General features: G+C 37.6%; 1 protein-coding gene across 2 annotated transcripts in view; it reads right to left on the bottom strand.

Moving 5' to 3' along the window:
• arid3a (AT rich interactive domain 3A (BRIGHT-like)) overlaps nucleotides 1-8,265 on the bottom strand; it is a 41,292-nt gene extending 33,027 nt beyond the window's left edge. The window contains exon 1 of one of the 2 annotated variants that reach the window (XM_020049277.2): nucleotides 8,183-8,265. The gene's annotated coding sequence lies outside the window, so the exon portion shown is untranslated. Of the gene's footprint in view, nucleotides 1-7,642; nucleotides 7,887-8,182 lie in introns of those variants that run through there. The other variant, XM_010902577.4, reaches the window with a different exon arrangement.
• Nucleotides 8,266-12,141: the final 3,876 nt, after the last annotated feature.

Genomic DNA, 12,141 nt, shown 5'->3' with positions numbered 1-12,141 from the left:
TACGCTGCCTTAGAAGTGAACCTCAACATTCAGCTTCAGAGTACTACAGAACTACAGAAAGGCCAGTCCACTTCAGAGAACTGAAATTGTGCATTTGTAAAATGTTACTTTTACAGTGTAGATTTAACCAGCAAGACAAAAATGAAAGGAAAATAGTAAGTGAAATTTACTGGGATCCTTGACACAAACGAGCAAAAACATTACAAAATACTGACCTACACTATCTCCAAAACATGCTAACACTGTAATATGTGGCAGGTGGTGACAGGTGGCCAGTAATTAGAGAAACTGATTACTGATCTAACTTCATCATCACATAAAATAGCTAACATTAGAAGACATCTTAAATATGTTGGTGTAAATTCAAGTCCAATGGAAATGGTTATGCAAACCAAGATAAGTCTATCTAGAGTTTTGTTCTCTTCCTCATAATGAAAACAAGCCCTAAATTGGGAGGGTCCAGCCTTCCATAAAGATTAGAAACATGGTCTGGTACGATCTATATGGGTGTGGTAAGTCATCATTCCAAGATCAAAAGACCTATCCGAGGATCTCAGAAGTAAGAACATGGATGCCCATGAGTTGAGGTACATAATTCCAATGTTTGAAGGATTAACTATAAATGGAGAAAATGTCATCCCACCAAATTTAGCTCAAGCTGACCGTAAGATCCACATAGAAGTCTCAGAGAACCCCAGGGTCACATCAAGGGATCTACAGGACTCCCTTGCAACAATTAATGTTGAAGTGCAAAAGTCAACTGTCAACAAAAGCCTATGCCTACATGGGAGGTCAAGAAGGAAGAAGCTTCTGCTTTCAAAACAGAATATCAAATTACGACCATTTGCAAGACCTAACTCCAGGTAAAGACCAAAACACCTGAAATATTGTGCTCTGGACAGATATCAAAAGTTGATGTTGTTTGAGTGCAATATCATACACCATGTTTGGCGAAAATGAAACACGTTTGAACCAAAACCTCTCATACCAACCATAAAGCATGGAGGTGTTTGAGTTTTGGTATGGGGCACGTTGCTACTCCATGGCCAACTTGGCATCATTGAGTCCACCATGAATTCCAGAGAATTCTTGAGAATGTGAGGTCATCTGTCAAAAAGCTGAACAGAACATAGATCTAGCAACAGGACAGTGCTCAAAACCACACAAACAAATTATTAAAAATTATAACCTATCCATGTCTTTTAAGTTACCTTTATCAGTCAATAATGTTTACGTGAGGTTTACACATCTCAATGTCCAAATATGTACAAAATCATTTTCCAGGGGCTGTGCTTACCTTTTCACAAGATTGTAACAGGTTTTAGTACAGACATTGCAATTGAGGCCAGTGACCATTTAATTAAAAGTAGACAACTTCAAATTGTTTCATTCGTGGTTTGGAATCTTGGATCATAAGACCAACATGTGTAGAATCCACATTGGGTTGTTTAGGATATGAAGAATTGAGGAGGTTACAAGTTAATACAAACTGACAGACGAACCAATGAGAGTTTAAATGGGGAATACATAAGTCAATCTGATTAATTTTGTAGAAAAATATTATTTGGAACATTTACTTAAAACAGCAACTGCAGTTGTCTGCTGGTCATTTAGCTTGTTTTTATGCTAGTAATACATAAAAAATCTTTCAGTCCTTCAAGCAGACACTCATCCAGAATTATTTGATATGATTTCATACTGAACCCCAACGGGATTCAAACCTACAACCATGGCATTACAAGCACCATGCCCAACATGGGAAGTGAGCTACATTGGACCTTTTCAAAGGTGCTTCAACCAAATATTAATAATAGGATCCTAAAACAGATTGAGTTGACAGAGCCTCATTTTGTCATTCTTTGTAATCGTGAAAACGCTATAATTTTTATTTGAAGTAGGTTGCATTGCCATGTAAGGGGGAAGAAATCTACAGTCCCTTTTTTGACATAAGGGTTTGTAGAATATGGTGTAACAGGCCTTTAATAGAAGCTGGTCGATGGCACTAGTCTGGAATATGTGGTATGCTGTAAATCTCTTAAGGTATTACCTCTGGACTTGTGGTGAACCCATAACACTAACAACAAGAAAAACTTTTTATTTTAAAGTGTCACAAAAACCTTACGCCGGCCTCTCCCAAAATCCATTCAGAATGAGGCCCAAGCCTCCAACCTGATTAGCAAAGCCAGACATAAATTACGTTCGTGCAATTTCACAATAATCATAATCCAATGATCTTATTATTATAAGTTCTGAGGAATTTTAGGTCATTTTCAATGACACACCCATATTCAGCCATTCAGAACCTTCTGACACAGTGAGTTACCTACTGACTATTGGGCAATTCCATGGTTACAGAGTGACACAAAGGTTTCACTTTACATTGTATGTCAAACAAAGCCAATGACGGCAAATTTAAACATACCATAAAACAGTAACTGTAACAATGTGTACTGACATTTTTTTTTAAATCACATTTACTTGAAGAACAGTGCTAACATAGGCTATGTCGACATTTTCAAGTGAAACATCTGAGTTTCAGTGTCACTGTGTGACTGCTTCAACATAGCAATGGAATGAGACAGCAAGGTTGTGTTTTTATTTTCAGTTTCACAGTAAAAGCACAGTAAATCAAAGGTTCAACTGAAAATGACTGTCGTCACAGGCTAACGCTAGGCTAGCAACAAGGATCTCCGCCTCCAGCACTGCCATAAAGAGCAGCATTGTTCCCTTCCATTAGCCATGGGACGTGTTGCATGTCCAACTATGATTGGTGCATTCAGAATGTTAATGGAGACTACATAACACAGACAGATCATGTTGAACATGCAGAGGAGAAAGCCAAACACGTAATTCCACTCAGAATGATAATCAGAGATTATGGCTGATGCAAGTGGAAAGCCATCAATGTGATAAAAGCAGAGGTAACTAATTCAGTTTGATAGGTTGTCTCTACTGCAGCAGCATCAGTTCCAGCTTTATTAGTGTGCACATCAAGGTTCTGATACCACCACTCTGGCTTCTTGATCAATAGTGGCCTCAGAATATTTCCCTGGTAACAAACGGCAGAACCTTGCAGCGCGGTTGCAACTCTGAGTCTACTCAGCTACAGGGCTGAACAAAACGCATGGACATTATATGACCGCTTAAATTAAATTCTGCCGGTCGATTCAATTCTTTTGTTTGCTGTCTCTGGCGGATATCTGCCTTTCACTGTCAATGCCCATCATCCATTGATCAAAGGTCCCCATTTGCACGGTTAACATCGATCACGTTTAATGTCATCATTTCCTTTAAATGGCCATTTAAGTTTCCAGCTAATTCACCCGCACAATTGTCTCACTGTGATGGGCAGGCGAGACTTAGGTATCTGAGGTACATCTTCATTGAAACACATCCAGTACATGCCCCAAACTGGATTAACTTGTTGGTTCATAAACTTGCAGTCAGGCCATGCCTTTGTATTGTAATCTGGTACAGCACATCTATTGTGCGGATAACAAAGACGCAGATAGAAAGAGAACAGCTCTTGGCACTGATCTAGTGTGGTGAAAGAAGTGACACATATGTGGGCTGCTGGTGTGCCTGTGTATGTAGAACACGCCACAAACACAGGAGCCTAGTCAGACCAATGGAGTGCTACAGTATGGCTGTCTTGATTTCATTAGCCTTAAGCTGCCAACTTCCTCATTCAGCAGACATATGTGCCAAGGGCTGTAAATATCAAACACAAATAAACCCACTGCCGGGCACGTGCCTATGTGAAGGTCTCTTCGTGTTGGTATCCAGGCAGACATACGCAAGTATAGACCTGATGACCGACAAAACGGCAGTTGTCAACGCAATATATTGTTAATGCTAGGCCATGTAAAGGTGATTTGTTCACATTTCACTTCATACTTGTTTTTTTCCCCCTTACATTTGTTAATAAAGTTAGGCTTGGTCTTAGTGGTGGACAGACGACAGGGATCTTTCTACCTTACTAAAGCTCGATTACACATACAGTACGTCATTATCAAACAGACAGGATTCCCCCCATGGCTCGTCTCCAAATGATTAGGTGCTGATTTTACTTCTCTCCTTTTTTTGGCAGGAGAACCACAAACTGGCAGTGTACCAGCAAGGCACTGAGAAATGTGGGTTTTGGCAAAGGAACAGCTAATATCGAGCCAACTCACCACAGTGCACACCCCGTTTAAATGGCAGGGAAACTACAGGACTGTGGTGAAGTCGCAGGAATAAGTCCCACACTGGTTTGTGTGGTCACTGAGCAAGCCATAGTAGTAAACAACAGGTGTCAGCATAATTGAAAGGTCATAGTAACACATTTACTATGATCACTACAAATAATGCATTCAAGAGTTCAAACCTCCAGCATCTGAAGGAAGAACCTTTATCCTTATTATTCTGATTTTCTAACAAGTACCCCAGGCCAGTGGCCTGTTACGAGCATTTCACTCACTTATATAATCAGCAAAAATGACTAAGTTAAAGTACTGCCATACTTTGTGATGTAAGACATGAAGTCAATGCAAACCAGTGACGGTGTAGTTACACTGGACACGGAGAAGGAGACCCTCACAAAAAACATTTTTTATATCATTCTCATACTAATCATTGTCACAATAGCTTAAACACACATGAACTGATCCATATTCAGAAATTTAAATTCTTACTGAAACACAAACCTTTGATGGGAAAATCCAGGTGATGCTGCAGAACACTATCGCAGAGAACTAGGCCTATTGGATGAACCGTTCAGTTAAAAATGTGTTTTGGTATTGTAATGACATGGAAAAAGATGTCAGTGTTCTACAAATTCCCCCTGTTTCACTACTTTTTCATGAAACCTCTGAAGACAAATTCTGAATAAGGTACACACATAATTTCCGTGGAAACAGTGAATGAGGTGGCATAAGCTGGTCCTGTGGTCCAGGTTGCTAAATCCGATGCACATGTACCACTGTAGCATGGATTCAATTCCATTTAATGTTATTTCAGATTGCTCTCCTCTATTTTACTCAGGGACGGCGCCAGGACGACATTTTGTACACGCCCCATGCATGTCCAATCACTGTGAGCACACACCCCCCCCCAACAAATACATTTAGAAACGTATATACGCTTGACTGGGTCAAACTCATACGATCGGCTAGGTATATGGAGAAACATAACTGAGGGGGCACAAATTGCCCCCCCCCAACAAATCATTAAAATTACGAAAACGTAATGTCTTTAAAAAAAAAAAAAGGGTGAAGTGTGATGAATTGCACTGTTATGCAACTGGTCTTGTATAGGAATCCCTGAGAAAATTCTTCTCAAGCTCTCTTGTCAAACAGCAATCTCTCATCAGGTCCGTTGAGCCTGCTTGAAAGGAATGAAATCTTTACTCCAGAGTCAAGGTATCCAATATTATTTTCCAAACAAAAAAATAGAGAAATTAAGGAAGGGACAAGGAATATTTTCCATGATCAGCGGACTTCCTAGAAAAAGCCACCCTCTGTAGAGACTATGCACAAATCATTAGGTGCATTTCATTGTCACTACATCTGTTTCCAACTCACTATTTCAGTTCATACTTTGATGGAGTTACAAAAGCAAATGTGTGCGAATTACAAACATAATTTAACATCAACTTGACAACAGTAGACAGCAGTAAGTTCAACTTTGCCTCAACAGGCCATGTTATTCATTACACTCCACTATGCAAGGACATCCGGCCTTTATAACCTGGACTTGATCGCCTACCATACGTTTCTAAGCCACAAAGGTCCAATCACTGAGCAAATCCCGTTTTCTTAAAGAGGCCGAATGGCAGGCAAATGGAGAGAACGGACCTCCTTTGGAACAATGATGTGTGTGCTGTGACACATAGACACGGACCGGACAAAGTGACCCACTATGGTTTAGTGATTTCACATGTGGTCGACAGAGAGCAAGTAATAAGTGCAGAGAAAACAAGTAGAAAAAAAAATATATATATATATTGTTATTTGCCAGGTTAATATGACATCAAAAATAATAGGAAATTATTGAAATAAACATCAACATTGTGTGTGTGTGTGTGTGTGTGTGTAACTATATTAACGCACTTATTTCTCCAAAGTATAGAAACCCCAGGCAAATCTGTCAAAAACATTTTGCCAGACCTCACTTGCGAAAACAGTCATTTTAGCTTGTGGTTAAGTTCAGGGTTAACACCAGGTTTTGGGTTAAAAATAGGAGTTAATTGTTAGATTTAAAGTTAGGATTAGGTTCATCTATAATCCATTTCCACAGAGGGTTCTGGATGGAATCCAAAATGATTCTAACAAGAACCAAACCAAAAATTCTCTCATATGGTGACATTCCAAACCCACATGAAACTTGTTTTCTAAGAGTGAATTTCTTCCTTAGTACAACCCTGGTATGTCATCTCCAATTAAATCACAAATGCCACGCTTAAAGTTCACCCCGGGGACATTGTCCAACACTGAAAAGAGATTTGCGTAGAAGCATTCTTAAAATCTTTACGGTCAAAAAATCTACGTATTACCAAATTGGAACCGTAGACACAAGCCACCAGCATGACGTTAAATTCCAGACTTCAATCCCCTCTGAATGGTCTGACCCAACCCTTCTTTTTGAGCACATCTCACTTAAGAAGCTCCTCCTATTCCCAAACTCCACAAATTCAAATTGGGCTGGGTTGGGCAGTCCAAACGAATATAGACATACTATATATGTGGATATACTACACTGATTAATAAATAAAGAATTATGCATTATGATTGACAGACATTGTATTTAGGCTATGCCTTTATTAAAATTCCACAAGACGTGTTTTCATTATTTAAATGTTAGACTACATTGTCAACGTTGCAACTTATTCATATACTTACAAAAAGTAAATTCAAAGGCTAAGAAAAACATTGTTGAAAATGGACCAGTTGATTTTATCAAGCAATTTTATAACACTTCTATTGTTTCTATTCATAACTTTAAAGTTTTTTAAGCAAACAAATACATTAGTGTATAAATGATCAATATAAGCGTCCTAAAGAAGAAATTCTGCCGAGTTGTGGCTACCGGATAGCGTTCCTAACTTAAATATAGGCTATTGTAAAAAATAAACGCTATTGTCTTAAAAGTCGACCATCAACACAACAAGCAAGATAAATTAAATGACTGTTAGGATTTTATTTTACATGGCTTTAGTCAAATCTAAATACAGCTGTTCGCAACTTCCCCATTCGCACAGCAAATGTGCCCAACAGATAACAAAGCACCTTAAGCTGCGATAACAAAACTTTTTTGTTGGAAGGAATATTATATATGAAATTTATAATCCAATATATAAATGCTACAAAACTAACTCGTGGGATAAAATTCTTTACAGAAACATATTGGCCACTGTTTGGTTCCACAAAGCCTAATTAAAGCTTATATATGATAACGATATAATTACGTGGCATATCGCCAGTACAGCACACATGGCCGTATGGGTCTATATTGGGCTATATCCGATTAGACAAGTTAAATCATAAACGTCATCTTATCAAAGGAACATATAAAATAACATTAGGCAGAATAAGACCGAAGCTTATGTGTATATTTCTTAATCAAATCTAATGTGTGAACCACAATAAGATTTTTTTAAACTTACCAAATCAGCTTCCGTTCTGTTTTTGCACTCTTGTGAACCGGAAGAAACATTCCTGATTTCCCCTGAATCCAAAGCGTTCTAGTGGTTATCGATTCTGTGTATTATATGATATATATAGTAGCATACAGATATCCCTTGATTGTGATGTTTCTATTCCGTCGCATACATCTTTTTCGATTACAAGGTATGGCTTGATTCAGAGGTTACGTTGTATATTTGCCTAATCTAAGGCGTGCGCACGGTCGTAGAGTCAAATCATTGGTTGACAAACAGCAATCAGATGCAAATTCCAAACCTCTGAATCAGAGGGGGCCAACCTACCCCAATACAAAGGGTATGTCGTAAAATGTAAATATTATTTACAGTCGATGTGGGGAAAATTAATGGCATTTGTGAACAGGGTTTATACGTCTCATGTTGTACATTTGTAAGAGATGTTCAAACGGGTGAGTGTGTTCTATAGTTGACAATTGTGTAAGCATGCCTCGACGTAGTCATGGTTGCAGATTATCCCTTGACATTATAATGAAGACTACCTACCCCATGTTAAGCTTTTGGCGACGTTCCCCAGCCGGCAACGATCTCTTTCAACCCTTCTGTTGGTTGATGGGAGCCAGTAGTCTGCGGTACTGTAGACTTAATGCATAGCACTCAACGTAAACTGAAAGAATTGACAAGGCACACTTCCTAATTATCACATATACATTTCCCTTCATCAAATGTCGGCAGTTATTTAAAGGCCAGATATATGGGGGCACCCCCCCCCCCCCAACGTTAAATATATTTTAACTTGACCCTCCCATCTTACTGGGAAAAACATTGCACACCCTTCTTTCGCATGATTTGAATTTACAAACACTATTTGACTCATTACACTGCGATCAGAGCTGGCCGCAGTCAATTTTACCTTTAAAATGTTTTATGCATTTGTGTCTTATATATGGAACACATTCTGGTTTCTTTGTCAACAAACCCAACTATCAACGTGTTGCATACCGATGACACATTTCAATATCCCGGTTGGTTTTATCAGCACCCCAATAAAAATGTCAATTGACAACCATGATTTGTACTTTTGGTATTAGTTTTTATAACCAGTAGGGTTTTCATGTGTTTTGTGCACACTACCGCAAATAACGTTTCACACTGCGGATAACGAAGTTATTTTCCAGACAATACGCTAACTCTTGGGATTGAGACCTTTTCTAATCAACGTCCCAGAATTGTCCCAAAGTGCATTTCAACTGTCGAAAACAGAAGCAGTCCTAAATTGCAATGACTGTATAAAACACACACACACACACACTCAGGATTGTTTTATCAAATTTTATGGGTAATGTCTACTTTGTTTTCCTTCTCATGGTAGTTTTATCATTAGATCATCAAGCCCTTATTCTACATTTCTAACAGTTATGTTCATCTCAGTCACATGAAACCGCTCATGTGCAGTGTACTGTGAAAACAGTATACTACCCCACCTGTTGCATTTTGGAACACTTGCGAGTAGCCTATATTGCCGTGTGCGCATTGCTGCGATACATGTGTACATAATTGTTAATCAACATTTTAAGCTAAACAAAAAATATATATATTGTGAAAGCTTTGTGATGTAAATTATATTGTAAGAAAAATAATTATATTGTAAAGCAAATGTAAACAAGATTTTTTTTTAAAACAACTCTCCAAATGCAGAGAAGTTAAGACAGCTCTTACCTACTTTAGACCAGCAGGTAACCGCTCCAACCAACAGTCAATTTGGAACTGCCTCTAAAATTTTTGTTGCCATTATTTAATAATTTACAACTTATAAGGATGATTAATAATAATGCACAGCAATTACAAGCAAAATATGTGTTATTTGTCCAAGTACGTAATATTTGAATTACAGTTACGCAGCAAAGGTCAGTATTGATGCAGCTAGAATTTTTTTTTGTGCTTTAAGTTGCATTAGGTTTTGATAACTTCTTTTATTTTTTATCATGTCACATGCTTTTTTACCTCACTACTGACGTTGATAAAAACAAAATCTGGCAACGTTTGTAGTATTTTAATTGAAAACTAATTTTATTCTAACCAACATGAAAAATAGCCTATTTTGCAAAAAAAAGTCACAGAAAACTAACTGAAATTAAAGTTTACTGAAAGCTACAGTTTGTTAGCGCACATTGACGCATTACTAACACCAGGGTTCCATCTAGTGGACAGACTGAATAATCTCCACTTATACGTAAGAGGAAAAGGTTATTGCAGAATCTTTCACTTGGAAACTGCGGGGGAATCCTTTACTTGGAAACTGCGGGGTAATCCCTTCGCGTTCTTCCATACAAATGTCAAAGGAGGCATACATATACCAGCTAAAAAATCTGACCTAGAAAGGGGTTCTTTAAGGAACTCTTATAAAGGGTTCTTGAAAGAACTTACAGGGGTACCCCCAGAGTTTCAAAGTTATTAAGAATCCCTAAATGTCCCTCCAAGAAACCTCTTCTTAGTGCATGCTATTGACTGAAAACCGAAGTACTGAAGCGGAACCTGTTGAAAATCTTGCAAAACAAATGAAATCATATTATCTAGTGACATTTACCATGTTAAACTTCCGTCCATTTGTTACTGTGTTTCCAGTCTAAAACATACGTTGTAATAAAAAAAAATAATTCTTATGTTTGTTTCTTTCTGCCCGTAAAATACGTTACACACTGAAAGCCTACTTTTAAGATGGTTGTTGCAGCAGAATTTTAGTTGTATCCATCTATTTATTGACTAATTTCAAGTTTATAATTGGTTAAAAAAGTTAACAAAAATGTTTGCCCTATATGCCTGTTATCTGTTCTTATATATATGTATATATACACTTTTTTAAACTAAAATTAGGAAAGAGATTGACAGCCCTTTTCATTGTTATGTGATGATCTGGATATTTCCCCACATTTGATGCTTTATTACATTCTGCAATCATGAATGTCTTATTTGATTGTGAGATATATACAGTAGATTCTAAAACACTATTGTATAGCAATACCCTCCTAAACTCCTCTGACAGACTGGTTACTCTAGACTAACTGGAAACCAGTGCATTTAGTCGACTAGGGAAGCGAAGGCAGAGGTGTTTTTAAACAATGAATTTGCACCTGTGGCTCTAATCAGTTAGTCAATAGAAAATTGTCTCAACTCACCGGCCTAATTTCCAATACCCTTTGAAATTTCTTCCATGAAGAAGAATCCCTCAGTTTCAAGCAAAAGGATACTCCCAACAAAAAAAAAAAGCAATGTGCATCCCACAAATCTCCATCAATTGCAAGATGCTATCCTCTCAATATGGGCCAACATTTCTAAAGAATGCTTTCAGCATTTTGTTGAATTGATGCCACGTAGAATTAAGGCAGTTCTGAAGGCGAAAGGGGGTCAAACACAGTATTAGTATGGTGTTCCTAATAATCCTTTAGGTGAGTTTATATCTGGCTACTCTGTGTGCCAAAACAGTTCTTACCTTAAAGGGATCTGAAGATTACACAGATAGCCATTTCATTAGGCAATTACTGATAAAAATGTCAATTTGTTTTAAAGTCAGGGAGTCACATCATCATTGAACACTTCAATTAACATTTATTAAAATGAGTCTCTTCAGACATGGCTTGTGGCACTTTCTGTAAGGATAACAAACAATTGCCTGGAAACAGACAAAATGTGCACATTCACAAGTGAAACTACATTTTATTACCATTGTTGACTAGGTTAATTATATAAATATTATGTATTGACATTACCTAAAATATACATTCTTGCATGAAAAATGTATTGAAGGAAACATCCAATGAAGTCAATGTATAAAGCTTTGAAATAATTATATTCCAACAGACGTTTCCCTGTATTGTCGACACACAAACATGAGTTGAGTTACATGTTGTAGCTTCAAATTTACAGAAATCCTACATAACCAAGACGTGACAAAGTGAAGTAGAAATGGCAGCACCACCTATGTTAGACCGCTGTTGGTTGTATAATGTTTAAACTACTGCATGTTTGAGTGTCCATACATTACACTGTGGAACTAATTTAAAAAAACACATTCATAGTGAGAGGATGAAAGCCTGAGAAACCAATGTCAACTCACACACGTAACAAACTTTGGTAATCCACAGACACGCACTTGTATGTCAAATCACTTCATACCATTTTTTTTCCATCGTAGAAATAAAGTTATGGATAAATAACCTGGAAATGTAATAAAAAATTAATTAGTATAAATACATACTCAAATTTGTGATGACCTATTACCTGCATGTTTAAGGCATAACTGCTAGTCAAAGGAGGGAGGGGGTGGGTTATGCTAATAAAAAGTGTGCCTGAGACAGCAGAAAGGAGGGAGGGGGTGGGTTATGATAATAAAAAGTGTGCCTGAGACAGCACAAAAGAGGGAGGGGGTGGGCTATGCTAATAAAAAGTGTGCCTGAGACAGCACAAAGGAGGACTGCAGTCATGTAATAAGGTAATGTTATAGTAAA

The sequence above is a fragment of the Esox lucius genome, chromosome 8 (genome assembly GCF_011004845.1).
Source record: "Esox lucius isolate fEsoLuc1 chromosome 8, fEsoLuc1.pri, whole genome shotgun sequence".
Taxonomy (NCBI): domain Eukaryota; kingdom Metazoa; phylum Chordata; class Actinopteri; order Esociformes; family Esocidae; genus Esox; species Esox lucius.
This window is presented reverse-complemented; position numbering and strand designations above follow the sequence as displayed.